The 18,639-nt window shown below is 36.2% G+C and overlaps 3 long non-coding RNA genes and 2 pseudogenes across 3 annotated transcripts; 2 read left to right on the top strand and 3 right to left on the bottom strand.

Annotated features, from left to right (window-relative positions):
* Positions 1-1,775: 1,775 nt before the first annotated feature.
* Positions 1,776-4,175, bottom strand: LOC117215205. The gene is made up of 6 exons (XR_004489041.1): positions 4,143-4,175; positions 3,758-3,821; positions 3,389-3,488; positions 3,187-3,244; positions 2,100-2,163; positions 1,776-1,793 (listed from the first exon to the last, which is right to left on the bottom strand). It is a non-coding gene; the product is annotated as an uncharacterized LOC117215205 (long non-coding RNA).
* Positions 4,176-4,317: 142 nt separating this feature from the next.
* On the top strand, positions 4,318-6,869 carry LOC117215206. The gene is made up of 3 exons (XR_004489042.1): positions 4,318-4,482; positions 5,456-5,541; positions 6,011-6,869. It is a non-coding gene; the product is annotated as an uncharacterized LOC117215206 (long non-coding RNA).
* Positions 4,338-4,456, bottom strand: LOC117215209 (annotated as a pseudogene).
* Positions 6,870-8,201: 1,332 nt separating the features above from the next.
* On the bottom strand, positions 8,202-11,061 carry LOC117215204 (annotated as a pseudogene).
* A 4,534-nt stretch (positions 11,062-15,595) lies between these two features.
* On the top strand, positions 15,596-17,509 carry LOC117215202. The gene is made up of 3 exons (XR_004489040.1): positions 15,596-15,718; positions 15,782-15,988; positions 17,082-17,509. It is a non-coding gene; the product is annotated as an uncharacterized LOC117215202 (long non-coding RNA).
* The last annotated feature ends 1,130 nt before the right edge of the window (positions 17,510-18,639 follow it).

The following is an 18,639-nucleotide window of genomic DNA, read 5'->3' as shown; positions in this document are numbered from 1 at the left end:
TTGTGTAGATATTGATTGAACGCGCACATGAGGGGTTTCTAAAACGTTTAACTGCGGTGTACAGAGCAAGAAGTTTGCGGTCATATGCTCTATATTTTTTCGCTGCGCGGAGGTCAAGGATTTTGTAACAAATCTTAACGACTGCCATTTGTCGTTTACGCGTTGTTGTAGTACTGCTCCTATGGCGTAATCGGATGCGTCTACCGCGAGGCTGACGGGCCCGCCTGGTATCGGATGCGCTAGTGTCACACGCTCAGTAATGTCACATGTTGAGAAGCAGTAATAGGGTGGACAAAACATACTGCATGCCACAGCTATCGATACAATAACCAGATAGTAACGGAATAGCCGTCTCTGATATACACTCGGGGATAATCCCTACAGGGGGACTAAAACCTCAGCATAAAAACCTTTCCAAATTAGCGCTCGATATCTTTTTTATTATAGCACTCTGAACCCTCACTATTTTGGATTCGTACAATAAATTTTACTACTGTTAGGTAGATGATACATTTACACTGTACATGTGAATGTGTGTGTAAGCGTCAGAGGGCGTCCAGGTATCAGTTGAGACAAAGACGATTCGAAGCTGTTAGAAGAATCTGGTGGGGTCGGTTGACAACAAGCGTGCGTACAAGAGGGTTATCGAGGTCTTCGGAGTGTAATATATGTCGGAGATGAAAGAACACCGGAGCCTTTGGAATTTTGGATAATCTCGCAACATTGTAACCTAGAGTCTACTATAGCTGGAATTAAACAATTGTAGTTATTCAATCCGATTGTAATTGTTTGAGAGTTATGATAGTGAGCTTGTGCTCGAGGCGACAGCTAGTCGCCGAACGTAGCCGCGGTCACGGGATGAACGCTTTGTCTAACAAAGACATGGAGTAATTGTATAGCTCTCTTTAAAAATGAAATAGTTGTAACACACGGCAATAAACATTCCAACGGTCTCTGTCCCGTAACTCGCCACACGCAGACCCTATTCTTCGAGTAAGATGATTGCCAGATGTCGATGCGTCTCCGCAGTACATGTTCAGCTAGCCTGAGGGCCCGTTACAAATCTTAAGATTTAGCTAACTAAAGTCCTTCAAACAGACAAACAGTCTTTGTCCCAACTACGGGAAAATAGAGGAGACCTATTTTTCAACGAGCGGCGTCTCCCACTAGCAACTTTCCCTCGAGGGCGGCTAGCATCTTTTTCTAACCACCGATAGGGAGATTGACCAATTAGCAGCAATGCCAATTTTCCTTACTTTCTGAACGAAGGCTTTTCTCGACGAATCCGATGATCTCGTGTCCTTAGACACACCCCATTATAGTTCTTCTTTGTGGCATCATCGGGACGGAAACTCACTCTCTCGCTTGCGATCTCATCGACGAAAAGGTTGACACCTTACGGTCAGTGAATATCACCAAAGAATCTGACATAGAGTACGTACACCTACCATCCCGTTGGCTGCGTATTTGTTAGTGAACCTAAGACCATTGTCACTAGTGTTGCAAGTGTGTGATCATCGTCAGTTTGCGTCAACTCTGTAACCTTTTTGTTTGTGTCAATAAAAGTCACTTCCGTGGTCTAAGAAGATGGATAGCTTCAGTGAAGAATCATTACCTACCCCAAGTCCTCACCGTGATAGCGACTCGAGCCCGGACTCGGATCGTGACTCGACATGTCAATAGGAAAGGATGTACTTACTCTTAATAGGTGTGTACCCCTACGAGGTAAGACTTGGGCGAAGTGCGGTGATGTGTGAAGAAGGTTTCGATTTTAGGAGGTAGAACAGGATATCCTGAGAAGTGGAGTTTTATATTAAATTATATTAAAGTTATATTAATTTTATAATAGTAATATTATTATTATGGCAATAAACATTGTGCAGGTACGATGAAGTTTAGCATTTTTTACCTATTTAACAGCAGATAGTTTATTGTAATTGACTATAGAGTTTATACGATTAATTGTTTACTAATATCGACTACAGAAGGAGGTTTTTAACTCTCCATATATCTATCAATGTTTATGTGTTTTATTAATTATTACTTGGTTGTAAGCATATATGAAGGAGGTACTTACTTGCTTTTACTAATGTACTTACTTGAGAGGTAAGTCTTGGCTTGCGTAGTGTTTAGGGAACGAGGTTTTTGATATCTAAAAATTGACTTTGAATTATTATTCATGAAGTGGATCTCGCTAGGATATCTATGCTCATTTTAATAATGGACCATTGTTACTTGATTTGTAGAGAGAGTTAGTTTATATTTAGTTTTTATATGTCGGAGAACAGTCAGGAACAGGGTTGTGGGCGTTTGATAGACCTCCCTTGGAGTTGGCCATCGTTGTGTGATAACGAAGATACGGCCTGATGCTACGAGTATGGACATTACCGATTCGACAATCAACAGCGGTGGTTGGGCACTTGTGATGTTAGTGACGTTGGTCTTAGGTCCGATGACGAATCCACGGTCAACGGGATGAAAGATATACTTGCTCTAACTCAAACTCACTGATCGTCAGGCGCTGCTCCCTTCGTCGGTGGGATCTCAGGAAAGAATGAATTTTCGTTTCAATGATGCCACAGAGGAAAACTATGATGGGGTGTGTCTAAGGGCACGAGACCATCGGATTTGTCGAGGATAGCCCTCGTTCCGAAAGTAAGGGAAATTGACGTCGCTGTCAATTGGTCAGTTTGGGACAAAGACTGTCTGTCCGTTTGGAAAATCTTAATTGCCGGAAAAACCCAGGTTTTGTAGCGGGTCCTCGGGCTAACTGGATTTGTGCTGTGTACGTGCCTCAACATCAGGTATTCATTGTCCGAAGGAACCGTTGGAATGTTTTACTGTCACGTACCTCTATTGGTATTTCTTTTAATGAGGGTCATACTATAACTCCACACCTTTGTTAGGCGAAGCGCCCGTCCCGTTGACCGCGGCTACGTTCGGCGACTGGTGGTCGCCTTGAGCCCAAGTTTATTATCACAAATCGCAAACAAGTACAATTGGGCAGGATGACAGCAGATTGTTTAATTACGACTGTAAACTTTAATTACAATTTTACGGATTTTCCCGAAGTTCCAGAGGGAAGGCTCCGGTGTCCTTTCATCTCCGACATATATGTTTGATTCTACTTACTATATAATGACAATAAATTTATATTTTATGTATTTATGTATATGAGGTACTTACTTTGAGTGATAGTGATAAATTGATGATGGCATGTGTCTAGCGAAGGAGGTTTTGATGCCTGTAAGCAGGCCTCGAGTTAGTTTTGTTAAGAGGATTATTATATTCTCTTGTTTGATTTTGACTATGTGATTGTTATGTTACGCTTTATGCTTTATATTTATTTTGTCTATTCAAATAGATGTACTAGGAATGATGTACTTACTTCTAATAAGTGCGTGCTCCTACGAGGCAGAGAATTGGGTGATGAATGTGTTGAGGAGCAAAGAAGGAGCTGATCTTAGAAAGTAGAATGAAGAATTATCCTGCGAAGAGGAGTTTATTTTAATTATATTATTATATTAATTGACATTGAGTAGGTATTATGGAGTGTAGAGTATTTTTACTTATTTATTAGGATACTGTTATTATAATCGACTTTTGATTTTAGAGTTGTACGATTAAATTGTGTTATTAATAATTGACTAGAGAATAAGGCTTTAACTTTCCATATATCTATCAATGTTTGTGTGTATTATTAATTATTACTTCGTTGTAAGCATGTATGCAGGATGTACTTAGTTGCTTTACGTACTTATTCTTACTTGAGAGGTAAGCCTTGGCTGGCGTAGTGCTAGGTGAGCGAGATTTTTCGATATCTGAAAGTAGATTTGAATGATCATTTAGTAAGTGGACCTCATTATCATATAATATATATTTTATTTATTAATGTACTATTAATATGGTACTATGAGATTTATTATATATTAGGCTATTTTACTATAATAGGTGACTATGTATTAGGTATAGTTATTATGTTTTAATAATTGACTAGTGATATAAAAGTATGGAGTTTGGTTTTTGTCTATAGTATTATAAGGGATGTACTTACTTTAAGAGGTTGTGATATTAAGTGGGTTGCTTACTTACTGATTTAATTTATTTAATGGTTAACTATTGATATATAAGGAGGTACTTACTTCAAGAGATAGGGTTAATTCGAGGATGGTCTAACGTCATGCGAAGGAGGTCTTGATGCCGGTAGTGATAAACTAGTTTGCGATCGTTAGTGCTTTTAGCGGTGATTGATATGTTTATTAAGTGGTGAATTGCTGGTGGACGTGAGCGCACCAAGCCTGAACCTCACCGAGGGGCGCGGCGGGCCTAGCGCGCTTCGCCAACGCCACACGGAGTTCCCAGGCGATCACCCATCCAAGTACTCTCCGTGTCCGGCGCTACTTAACTTTCGTGATCTGACGGGAACGAGTGCACTCAGCGCGGCCAGGGCGTTGGCATTTCTATTTTTTACTTAACATGTTTGTAAGTAGTTGTAGCATGACTGTAATTTGTTGTGTTTGTTGTCTGAGTACTGCATTTTGCTCACATATTTTTGTTGACTGCAGCGTCGTTATTGTTGTTGTTTTGATTTTGGTTGTTTAAGGGTGGTGTTTAGTTAGTTACTTGTGCATAACTTCGGCTACCAAAGGTGTTGATGGGGTAGAACTGATGCCGATGGAATTTGACGAAATCGTTATTGTGTTTAAATGTTACATTCGTCCATTAATTGTCGTAGAATATCGAGACTACGTGATAAGTAACACACATTTTGAGTCGATCCGTTAATTTTCCCACGATCAATCTATCAAGTTACGAGACGAGAAATTTTTAATTTATAATAAAAATGTATGAGATTACGCTTTTTCGATGTACGCTTTTTCGAAGATCTGTAGCGCAAAGAACAATTCTCTCTCCAACGGTTTCTTTGATACATATTATAGCATCGCCGGAACACTGTTTACGAAAGGCCGACGAAACACATACAGTGTCGCGATAAAGCGTAGGTGCCGACGGGCCGAAAGTGTCGGGAAACTTCAATAGGCCTAATGGCCCACCGATATCCCTTTGGTCCTTCCGTAAAATAATCGGAAGAAGGCGTATATAACCAAAATAGCAGACGGTTACGAACACGTGCGTAGCGGGGATATTGAAAGATGACAAAGGGAAGAAAATTATTACTGGACGTCTAGGTTACATCATCGAGAACACAAAAAGGAAACAAATATGTCCTGACCATACAGGATCTATTGACCAAGTGCTCCCTTAAAATTCCTACTGTAGCGGTTCATGGCCATAAAGAAAGTTCCAGGGCTCAAGCGCACGTGCTGGCCTGTGAAATGTGACGTCCGAGGTCAGGACGTCGTCAAAGAATAGACCCTATGATTTACAATAAAGCGCAAGTGCTTTCGATAAAGGAAACTGATTCCCTACCCCAGAAGAAAACATTCTGTTTCAGGCACCTCGGTATCCTATATGAATGGCAACGAGGAAAGGCTAGAGAGACGCAGAGAGATACAACTGATCAGTGAAGTCGAGTAAACGGTGAGTATGCGAAGAACAATACCAGTACGGCCCAGGTAACGCGTGCTGGTAAAACTATCAGGTCTTCCACGTATAATTAATAAACTCATTGTTAAATCAATCCGCGGAGTATTTCTTTGGCACCGTACACGTCCTACCACCTCACTGATAAAATCGAAAATAAAATCTAAGGAATATTACAACAGACGGATCAATAAACAAAATTTCAAAATGGTAGATTTGTTACATTTAATGAAAGAACTTAGTAGAGGGAAATCTCAAACGGATATACAGAACCTCATAAAGTTCCCAATATTTTCAAGTACCATAATATTGAAATCGAAGTAAAAGGAATGCCATGGTCAATACATATAAATAAATTAAAATTAACGCGCTCGCAATAGATAGTGACGAGCATTCAAACAGGCGGACCAAACACAACAAACAAAAGCAACACGTTAATAATGAAAACTTTTCCTATTATATACAGTACGGGCATCGTTTTTTATGAACAAGAACAAGGAGAGGAACTCTACGGTCCTTGGGATGGAGAACTTCCAGCCTATCACCCGGAGGTGTATGGATAATTACTCACTTACTGTTACCAATTACTCCAACACGCTTATTAAAATATCTTCGACCGTATCATTTGTCAAAACTGTTATTACAATGTAGATGAAATGCCAAAAGCAAAAAGGAATCGTAGACGTAGAGGCTATAATCCAGAATGATCGAGCTCTGTATACGACTGTTAAACTCGATATTTTGTTATCGAACTCACGATAAGAATAAATATAATGACCGAGCCCTTCTCGCTGGGGCATTCGATTGTTGCATATTCACTACCGTAATCTCCAGGTCGCATTGACAAATTTTGAACAGATGTTACGATAATAAAATGAGCCGTGACACTTTAACAATTTATGATTTTACAATCCGCGGGAAAATAACATACTCAATATTCTGATTTGTGACTCAACAAAAATAAAGAAACACATTTATACGTCCTCTGTACTGCATATCTCGTTGAACATGTGGAAAATCGCTAGTAGCACATAGATTATGAAGATACATTTTGCTTGTTATGATATAGTAATCCTACTTTTTCAGCACTGTATCATATTTGGATTTAGGCTTGAAGAACGCTTCTACTTTACTAGTGTTGCTGTTTTTAAGATCTGTTTCTCGTAGTAGGTCTATAGAATTGTACTATATATTCAATATTACTTTATGAATATATTATGAAAATTATGTAAGAAAATTTAAATAAAAGGCAAATTTGAGGTAACAAACTGATAGAGCATGTTATATAAAATATGTTGTAAAACGAATAAACTCACTTCACTTCACTTTTCGTTCACTTTTTATAACACTTCGTGCTTTGCTTTTTTGTAAAATGTTTCGACGTATTCATTTTTTTATTATTTTTATGCAAAATTATGTTATTCTGCCAGAACTTTGTAATTTAATTCTCTCAAGTTAACTTACTGTTTGAAACTGACTCCCTTCTGCGAAAACATTTTTTGACTAAATTTACCCAGATATTTTCTGTATCCAATACTCAGATCCGATGAATATTCGGAGCAGTTCAAGGCTTGAATTTCGAAAGAGGTCCCGGTGCACCTTTATTAAGCGTCAAGTAGGCCAAGGTGAAGAAATTTACCTTTATATATGATAACAGAGTTTATTATGCAGATCTAACAGAGTAACGGTACAAAATGTTACAGAATGATTCAAAGTATTACAAGAGACTGCGTCAAAATATTTTAACAGATTGATTCGAGCGCTTATTTTGGGGGGTTTTTATATCGTGCTTTCTATACTGTGTGACACTATCGTGGGGTTTTAGTCGGTAAGTCCGACACTACCCCGACAGTGTCCATGAGGATCTCCCCACGAAAAAAAAGTTCAAGGCTTGAATATTTTTAGAAAAATAATAATTTCACTGATCTTAGTATTAATTTCAGTGATTTCAGTAAAAATAAATGTAATTTTCAGTATTACTAACAATTTGTTTTATCCTCTTCCTACCACATTTTGAAATACAAATTTTTAAACCTAAAGTTCAATCTAACAATGAAGGTCATCATCGAGGTTGATACATGTTCCAGTTTCGAATATACATCAAAAGAAGTATTTCCTTTCTTAAGTTGAGGTCACAATAAGCATCTTCAATCAGCATTTTATTCTTTTGTCTTAATGGTGAAAACAAGTGATCGAAGAGATAGTACGCATCAAAATATAATACAATATGCTCAAATATACTACACAACCTGCTACAATATACTGCAAGAGTAATTGAGACCGAACACGGAAGACCAGGAACGATAGCGTCATAAGCAGCTTGTTCCTTTTTGTTCTTTATTTGGAGTTTTAGATTTCTTCCCTTACAATAAGTAGCTCTTTGTGATCTATCTGTTTCCTCTCCTTTTTCCATCTACTTAGGGACTCATTTTTTGGAATCCGCGGACACAGTACGTAATTGATCTTCATCGAGCAATCTTGTCAATACGCATCGTCATTTGCCACTCCCTCATTTGAAGAGATTTGATGATAGTATTCCTATTACGGCATGTATATATTTCATGATATGGAGCAATATCATATGATGGTAATAAAAATTTCTCGAACGATAATCCATTTATTTATATTTTTCAATATCTGTCCTTACGATTGCGTATTTATTTGTTCCACGTATCATATTTATCTATTTGCATAACTGTAGGTGACATTTTTTTAAACAATTTTGCTAATATTTCATAACTTTTTAATTCATATTTCAAAGTGGTAACAGGTGTTTCTTTCTTTTCAAGTCTCCTCCATATCGGGCTTATTTCTAGTAGCCACGCTTGCTTACAAAGCAATTTTATATCTGCACAAGAATATCTTTCAGTACATTTTACTATGTGGTTTACAATATCTGTATTTTCTAATAAGTGGTTGCTAAGGTATAATTTGAATATACCAAGTCGAGCAACTTCATTGGGTAATGATACGTATATTTGCTTTTCGAGACGCCTGAGTAAAGCTGCATCAATGCCCCTAATAACATATTTACAATAAATATTATCGTTCTATTATACTAATAATAATGAAGGAATACTTCAAACAACACAATAACATATTTGGAATTTGGAGAAATATTACGATATTTTCTACTTAGAAAACATTGAAATAACGTGATATACGTACCAAGGGGAATTAGTTGTAGCCAGAAGAACTACATTAGAATTCTCATTAGACACTAATCCATCCAATCTAGAAAGAAGTTCTGACCTGAATCTCTTTGCAGGTTCAGACAATATACAGTCTCCTTTATTTGTGGCGATCCAGTCAATCTCGTCGATAAAAATAATTGTAGACGAATGACTATAGGCAAGTTCAAATAAAACCTGTTCAGTTTAACAAATGTATTATTCATTAAATATTATATTCGAAATTCCTTAAATTCATTGCCTCATCACGAATATGATATCATTTCGTTTTCCAAACAACTATTCTATTTATATATAAATGACGAAAAATAAAATCAAATCTTTTTATACCTAGAATCTCTCCTTCATAGACAAAGGAACAAAGAAACTTACATAGACAAAGCAACTTACACGTATATACTTCTCGGAATCGCCTCTCCATTTGCTGACCAATGAGCTGGCAGTTATGTTAAAAAAAGGTGCAATGGCATTCTGTCGCGACTGCCTTCGCTAACTTCGTTTTCCCTGTTTTGTATATTTCTTGTAAACACGTACAGAAATGAAAAGAATACGAGTATCTTACCTGTACCAGGTGGGCCGTACAGCAAAATACCTTTCCAGGGGGAAAACGGGCCATCAAAAAAGATATGATACTTAAGGGGATACACAACGGCCTCCTTAACAGCGGTTTTACATTCCTCTAGGCCTATAACGTCATCCCAATGTACATTTAATTTGTTTACTATGATCTCCTGTGACGATACAAAGATAAAATGGCGTCTTCTCTATATTAAGTAAGTGTTACGTAATTTGATATTTGAAGCGTTACTGAAATCACGTCATTGTCGATATACGTTGGACGGTTTATCGACGGGAATTTTATCGTTTAAAAGCTTTACGATACGTATATTAATCGAAAATAACTTACGCATGAGATGTCCTCAGCAATCTTTCGTAATTCCGGATTATCTGAATAAAGCTTTGCAATGCATTTCAATATCTTCGATTGCATGGATTGTTCCATTGGGACGTTAAATAGCTCTTCTGATGAACGTCCATCACTCTCATTGGGGAATATTGACGTCACTGTCATTGCGAGATTAATATGATTCGCATTATCATCAGTTATCTTCTGCTGTAGATTCGTCTCTTTCACAGGCTCACTTCTCGCTTGTTTACTAACAGATTTGGCTTTTGTCTCAATACTTCTACAAACACTGGATCATATTGTAATACGATACGTTGAATACGATACGTTGAATACGTTGAATACCGTTTAATATCGTTAAATAATTTAAATTCTTACGTTTTGCTTGCATTTGTCACTTCCCTCGTCATTTCCCTTCCAGCTATTTTCTTACACAATATGGGATATTTTTGAAATTTCATCTTGTAATAATTTTCATACTCTGCAACGATAATTTCCAAATCGATGTTGTCGCAAACCCGATGTTCGGGAGATAGACGAGCTTCCCGGAATAATACATCGCTAACGTCTATATACATAAAAAAATGTAGTTTTTAATTAATTATAGTTTTTAACTAATTAAAAATATTTTTCGCAATGACTGAACACTATAAGATAACCATCAAACAATTGTTTTATCTCTAGGTAAGACAGGCAAAAGAATGTATTTACTATATAAATCCTCGAAGATAATTTCTTGTCTTCTGCTTTTTAATTTCCAATTTTTAGATGGATAAGAATAATTTGAATTTATACTTCATATATTTGTTTATAACTAGTTAATCTACATAATCGATTGAGTTATTCTTAACTACTGAATTACCGATGTCGAATTTTCAAATTTGGTTTCGCCTTCTCTTTCCATGATGTCCACTGATTTCTATTTCGATTGGTCACTGACACTATTCAAAAGAATTGGAACTAGGAATATATTTTAATTATAATATACTCACCCATTGTGTTCCAAATAATCACATACAAGGTATAATATGTTCCGATGACGTTCCGAAATACGACTCTCCTCCTAATGCAACATGGATATAGAAAGATGGATGCAACATGGAAATAGAAAGAGAACACCATGTATAGATACTTCCTGTCCATGTTTAATCAGGCATGCACACTAGTGGACACTGACGCTGCTCGTATACCGCTGTTACATATTTCCTGTACATGTGCGCGTCATTAGACAAGGACGGAACATCCTCTCTCTACTTCTCTATCGCGTTTTTAGTTCGCTCACGCGCTCTGTACTCATATCTATTACATTTCCACCCTAGGCAGCGGCCGTGCAGTGACTTACAAAAGTTCCGAACGGTTCCATCCTGGGCGGACGGTTAATTGCGTTCGGTACTTCGAGGCAGGAAGGTGAGTGCAGAATCGCTCCTCTTAGTACTCTTATTAGAAGTGTTATCATGGAATATAAGTTTTTTCAATAAATTCTTATCGTTTTACGATCTTTCTAGAATACAATGACGTCAGCAATCGATCATTTTCGCGAATTTATTGTAAATTAATTGGGGGAATATCTGGAGTTCTTTATCGGTTTCGACTGTAAAATCAGCAACTATTCGAATTTTTCATTCATAATTGTGACATTTTCGACACTTCCGTTGCCAAGACCCTCTTGAGAGATTTTTGGCACGTTCCATCACCCTTGTTAAACGAGTGCACATTGGTGGATATATTGATTTTAAAAACCAATACGTGTACGAGATTTATTATCTCACTGGGACAAAGAAATCCGTTTTATTCGCGAATTTTCCGTGTTTCTTCTTAATTTTCGTGAGTGTCTGGCGCGGAGCATTATTTGAATGAACTTTTCATCGTTCAGATTATATTTCGTTTAAAAAGATTGAAATTGATGTCGAGAAGAAATGAAACAAGGTGCTCGGGCATTCCATCGTTTCCCGGGGAAAGAGAAATATGAAAAAAACGGTCGTTCTTCCTTCTGCCATTTTCGTCCATTACCAAAATGGTATGACCCAAATGTCCCGGGCCGTGAATCAATCAAGCGAATTTTGAATAATTTTTGAATAATATCCAGTTAATAATTTGTGAAACAAATTAATTTCATTTTATCGTTGGAAACAAATTAGTTGGATTTTTCTTTCTTTAGCAGTTTTCGCCTGAGTTGACCTGACGTGCTACTTCAGTTTCCATCATCGCTTCTCGAAACTTCCAACGTCCTTGGTGTTGGAGTCTCCTTGACCAGGTGAGTACATAGCTTCTAGATACTCGTCGCTGTTCATCCTTACGAGCCTCTCGAGAAAAATCCGCAGTTAATATTCTGCTAATCCCTGCTGCTTTTAAAGACCATAAGTAGTCGTCCGTAAGGTTTAAAAGATTTCGAGTAGATTTGTATTACGTATTTTATCTTCTAATTTTTAAAGAGAGGGTCGTGTTTAATCAATTGAAAATGACGAAACTGTAATGGGACATTATTATCAAATATTAAACGTGGTTCCATTGGGTACTTTTATGGTCTTTGCGAGATATATATGCATTATACGTTGCTACTAGCAACGCGTAGCGATGAACGATGGAGAGCAGTACCTTCGTTATCTCGTCTCGGTTGTGTACATATCAGTAATGCACAGTACTCGTACTAAATATCTTACAAATTCCATACAGATTTTCAGATTAGTTTCGAATAATACCAACACGACCATGATAGTCACAGTACAGTATTAAATGGTGCCACTATGCATAATACACTCCTAAAATGTCTCTACAAATATATTTGTCCGAATATTTTTGTCAGCTACTATATCCTAACCACGGTTTATTAAACAATATATAGATTTAAAAAAGAATATATAACGATATTACTTGTTTAGGCTAGATTGGTTTAACTTGTATAGTTTTAGTAACTGTGTAAGATCAAACAAGAACTTATCGTTAGTTTGGCGAGATCTGATTACACGAAGCAACATAATTGCTTTGAAACTCAGGACAGAAAACAATGTCAACCGGTAGACGCGTTTGTCTGGTGAACGTGTAACGCGTGAATAATAGATAGCGACAATCACGCGAACGCTAGTTACAGCTGACTTGGCTTACATTGTAGCATTCAAACTAGAGTATACGAGCCGTAAGCGCTATTGAAAGTTCAAAGGCCGACTAGTGAGCTTCATCCTATCTCATTTTTTAATCAGGCGATGGATCGACGAATCGTATTGATTTCGAGGATTATTATAGTTCTGTGGAAATTTTAAAGCGTGGTTTGTCTAATCTTGTCTCGTTAGCTACAGACTCTTTGGCGAGCAGCCTGAAACTTGATCCAGTTTCGAGAAAATGAAAAATTCGTTTCTTCTCTTTGCTTCCCTGTTCCGTCTTTCCTCCTTTTTCCCTTTTTACATCGCGTTAGGACCCGTTAAATAATATTGACTGCCGTGGACGCTGGCTGAGAAGTGCACTTTATAACTAGCTTTGAAATCACTGACGTCGATGAGGACAAAGGTAAGTTAGAGGGTCATTTATCTGAGCTGGTGTTATTCGACCTGAACCCTGCAGCTTTTCAGAGTTTCTTTCGTTTTTCTTTTAAGAGCAGAGATGTTAACTGGTCTCTCGTTACGTGTAAGAAGTATGTACTAAAGCTTATTTATCACCAATTGGTTGCTCAAAGTCGAGATATACATACCTATATTATATTAATACGTTACAGAAGATTACGCGTTAGTTAGCTTATGAGAATTTATAGTGTGTCACAGATCACAAAAGCAGAATGACTACTTTTTCATAAACGATATATGTATATGAATTGAAAGTTTAACTATTACGTCACATACTTCTCTCGATAAAGGTCGTCGAGTGCATATTGTTAAAGAATATTAGCCATTTGAATTCAATAGTTTCGAAGATACTAATGCTTCTGTGAAGTTTTTGCAGGCTGTTAATTTTTTATTGAGATACTACAAACTTTGAATAACTTCGATTAGAAATAAAAATCACATTACACTAACGCGTAGAATGTAACGTAACGCGTAGATAATGTAAATATAAATTATATTACAAGGAAATAATACGGGTAAGTAATGTGAAACATTCTGGTTAAAATTGCATCCTTTGAAGGCTAGGACACACAGTACTTACGAAGTAGATTAAGTACCAAATGGGGTACTTAAGAAAATTCATGTTGTCATTGTTTAATAAACATCTTCAGCTAATAGCTTTCTGCAAAAGCTGGTTTAAGTTATGCTAGCTTGTTCCTTATTAATTGCAATTATATTGTTCGTATCTCCTAGAGGATTAACAATCCATTTTTATAATGGATAATAAAAGTAAATTCCTATTAGGTTGTCCCAAGTTTCTTTCGTTTTATAAAGAAATGACAGTTATGTTATTCTATATTATTTTATATTAAATTGGAAAAAGGTGGATCACACGTAATTCAATAAAATAATATAAAACGAAAAATGTTGTACATCCATTACTTTCTTATAAAACGAAAGAAACTTTTGGAACAACCTAATATTTCTCTACTACGATGCTTCTACAGTGCTAAAATATTTGATAAAAATGTTAAGAATTTCTAATATTGATTTAAGCGTATCGATTTATCCACTCTTCATATTTGATCAAACAGAAATTGTTAATTATGATTTACACTTAAAAGCGGATTGCATATTATGAGGATAAATTATCAAATTCATCTCTAATATACACATTAGAGAATCATTCATAGCCGCAATCCTGTTTACCGCTAACATTCCTGGTACTCAATAATTCATTAGGTGTCTGCTTTAGCCGCACAGAATACACCTGTAAATAATTAATCGCCATTAATATTCCATCGACTTTTGAAAATCCCTCATGTGATCTATTTCATGCGATGAGAATATGTATAAATTGAGATTGCGATCGACCATCCTCAGTCGGATAAATCGAGTGATTCAAATTATAACACAAAAAAAAGTTAAAACTAGTTACATTATCTTTTTCAATTTTTATGTATTATTTGGCGGAAGAAACTTTGGTAATTGGTAAGTAAAGTTCACCTCCTTAATGTTAATGATTTTAATATGTTATTAAGCTCAAAGTTCTAAGGAATTTTCTATATATATATACATATACATAACTGTGTGCGTATATATATAATATACGTATAACAGCCAAAGTTCAGCTCTCAAGTGTACGCAAAACTTTTATGTTCATTTTACGCTATACCAGTATGTTTCATGAATTTGTTTGCTAACAGTATCGAAACAAATAACAAGCAGAGGACGAGCTATTCATGAATTGTTTTGCCAGCGTGTACGCTCCCAATATTTTCTATTTGAGAAAACATACTTGTTGCTATTGCAACTACAAATATCTTTACAGTCGACGCTTTTGCCGCGAATCATTGGCTAACATGTAAAATCGAGAAAAAACATGGTTTATTGTGATGGAAATGTGGAAAACCGCAAAACCGATATAGAAGGGAAAATAAAGGAAAGGAAGGTAGGGATAAGTAGAAGCTTGGGGCCAAGTTTAATTCACTGAAACCGAGCTGCTTGTATTATCGCAAAACAAAATTGCCAGTACGTCATTTCCGTACTCTCGTCCTCGCGAAAATGGTTTTGCTCGTTAAGAAAAAACGAAGAGACAGGGAAGAGAGGAAAAAGCAAACGGAGAGCGCTTTTAAAAAGCTGGCGAACCGTGTGTTACCACAACTCGTTTTTGAGATCTTTGCCAGGGACGCGTTAAAACACGCTGCAAATATATTTCTGGCTTTTCTGGGGTTTAACTGAAATATGACAAATAACGTTGTAAAACATATGTACTTATGACTTACAGAGTAATTGAGTGTACAAAATATAATAGCCAGCGATTTAGGGCTTTAAAAGATCAAAAGAAAAGAAAAGAAAAGAAAAGAAGAAAGATAATATGTTGCGGCAGTTTAAGTCGATCTAAGAAAATAGATAAAGGGAGGGAGGGGCAAAGCTAGTTAATCTGGAAAGAATCCAAGCGTCAATTTCAAGCATTTACAGAGAATCAAGCGGGCTGGTTAAGGTCGTGAGTTGAGCAATTATCCCGCGTTAGGTTCAATCAGGTTAGTCCCACGCGAAATTGATCCAACCATGCGAAAACGAGTGTATTCTGATTTCTGTCGCAGATACTTCTGGCTAGTGCAGTACCTACACGGTGGTTGTTGAAATAGCCGCTTCTCATCTATTTTCCGCAGCGCGGACATCATCCTTTGATCCCTTACGACTAACGAAGTTTTCAAAGATGTACGGCAGTTTGAGATTCTACTTGAAAATGATCATGATTGCGGTCTGTGTACCGCCTGCCCTTCTTTTTGTTCTTCCGTTAAAGACTGGTAAGTTGATACTGATTAATTATGCGATCGAAATCCTATATAATGGCTACAAAAAATATTTGCATCATTATTCTCGTTTCCTAATGAATCGCTGTTTTAATCAAGTTTTATATTGCATCAAATTTCTGTAGTTACACGAAAGTACTAAATTATAGAAAACTTGATATACACGGATTTAATTAATTGATAAATTAGTCGATATATAGGCATTATTATTTATTATATTATATATTATAGGCATTATATATTAGTAATGTATATATACACTTTTGAATTTTAGCCTTCTATTATTCTTATATCCTTTAAACGTCATTTCAAGCTACAAGCGACTTTAACTCAAATAGCTCGATTTCAAGTTCTAACGTATACTGTAAAGCACACTTGCGAAGTGAAACAGTAAACACGATATGAAAACTCTCTCCCCAGTAAGAAATCGAATATCCAATTTCAATCGTGCTTCATCGATAAAGCATCAATGCTACGTAGAAGCATCGTGGCAGCCGCAATGCGGATCCGTTGATCAAAAATTTCCTGGCACGATCGTTTTCGTAACGCTATTAGCCGTTTCAGTATCAGGGATGTTTTAAAAATCCGTATCGGATTGTACCATGAAGCGCAATAGCGCTTCGTTTATTTATTTACGAGAAGTGCCGATCAACTCGATTGCACTGCTCTTTTTTTTTTGTCGAAACATACCTTTCAACGCGTTCACGCTTCACTTCATCAGCTATATCAGAAACGTTACACTAAAGAGTCAAAAGGTTGCCAAATATTCGTGCTTTACCTTTTGTTTGTGTGACGTTCTGTAATTGGTTTTCCAATTCAAGAGGTAATTTATACATTAGTTTTTTCTTTATTTGGTTTACGATTATTTGAAAGAAAAGTAATTACGAGAGGAAACTCTGATAGACTAGCGACAAGCTACGTTCGGAACCGAGCGCGCTGTGAATTGACAATCGTAACCAAACATCGCGACACAGTTCACCACACTATGCGTACAGCATGATCACGCTGAGTGGCGTTGAAACGGTTAACGTAACTGCGCGTACGACCGTCGAATGGCAAAGATATTCAAGCTGAGAATCGTTTTCAGATGCTATAAACAACCGCTGTGCTGACTTTCAAGGAGAAACCATTCGACATGATCTTACGTTTGAGCCGGGGCCTTCGGTTTGCAGTTTCTGCGTCTGCTACAATTCGAGGCTGAAGTGGTGCATATCGATCGTATGCAACCCGCCCGTAGTGAGTATATGCTCATTACTTAAACACTTAACACAACCAGAGAGAAACTAAAGCACACCGTTAATGCGAATAGGGTACACAGCGATTCATCTAACTTGCCTTGAATTACTTTTGCAAAGAGAAACATGGACAGGAATAATTCTTTGTTACGAGTCGTTTAATTTATTCGTTCGTTAGAACGATTGGTCTGACAAATTCAAAGTCTTGTTCCGTATAAATATTTTTAAACAAGCACGTCATAAGCTTTGTATATTTTTTTTATCGCAACGAAACTGTTCAGAGAAATGTTGAAATTATTAATTACAAAAGAAGACATTTACGTTGTAAAAATGTTAGCGAAAACATTTGTGAAAAAGTTACTTTGTTATAAATTCTACAAAAGGAAATATTGAAAATCACGCCCCATTTATTCAGTTGCACGTATGAAAAGTATTTTGCATTCGCGCAAAAAAATCCCTTAAGGATACATATTTTATAATAATTGGAGTGTCAAAGTTATTACGCGGATTGGCGTACCTTAACCACGTGCCTTTTAATGAAACTAGGTTATTCATTTGTTATTCGTTCCTAACTTTCAACTTTATGATTTTTGCGGAATAAAATTTTATATTCCGGTTCAGTTTATAAATGATTCATTTTGAATTGAATAAAATTAGAGTTACAGCAGTGTAATTTAACAAAGAACAAATAATCATTTGTACTTTATTAAAATGTTCTTTTAGCGTCTCGTTTTAATATTTCTCTAATAATATTTTGTTAACCGTTATATTTAAATGAAGGTTTTCAAAGCAGAGACGTACTTTAACGTAGGAAATGGACGTACATTTATAATGAGAATTCAGAAGCAAAAATATTTCATACAAAAATAAATATTCCCCATGTGTAAATAGCTACGTTATGACTTTTATATGTATCTAACGTTTTTCCATGCAAGGTAACGTATATTTGCTTCTTCGCTTCTTCGCTTCTGAGTAGTAAAACCTGGCATTCATGCGGCTGATAGGTAGTTACGCGCTGACAACGAAAAACATAAAATGAATAAAAAACATGAGCCATCCTATAAAAAAAATAAAGCTGCTTTTATCTTTCATTACATATTCGTCAGAATATTGTTAATAAATATTTAAGTTCAGATTTCAGCTTAAATAAATGCATAGGATTGGACATTTATTTATATATGTATCTGCGAACGCTTTTTGACATAAAATTTTTATAACGACTAAAATCACATATTCCGATATTAAATTAATTTGATGAGAATAAAAACTGAATTTTTTAAACGAGATTTTGTATGAAGTTACATTTATTGGGAAAAATTCATTCTTTTATAATATGATAAAACGAGACTCATAGTCTGTATAAATCATTTCATGGAATATTATGTGTATGTACATGTGTTCTACGCTTTT

The sequence above is a fragment of the Bombus bifarius genome, unplaced genomic scaffold (assembly GCF_011952205.1).
Source record: "Bombus bifarius isolate JDL3187 unplaced genomic scaffold, Bbif_JDL3187 scf7180000009442, whole genome shotgun sequence".
NCBI classification, from domain to species: Eukaryota; Metazoa; Arthropoda; class Insecta; order Hymenoptera; family Apidae; genus Bombus; species Bombus bifarius.
This window is presented reverse-complemented; position numbering and strand designations above follow the sequence as displayed.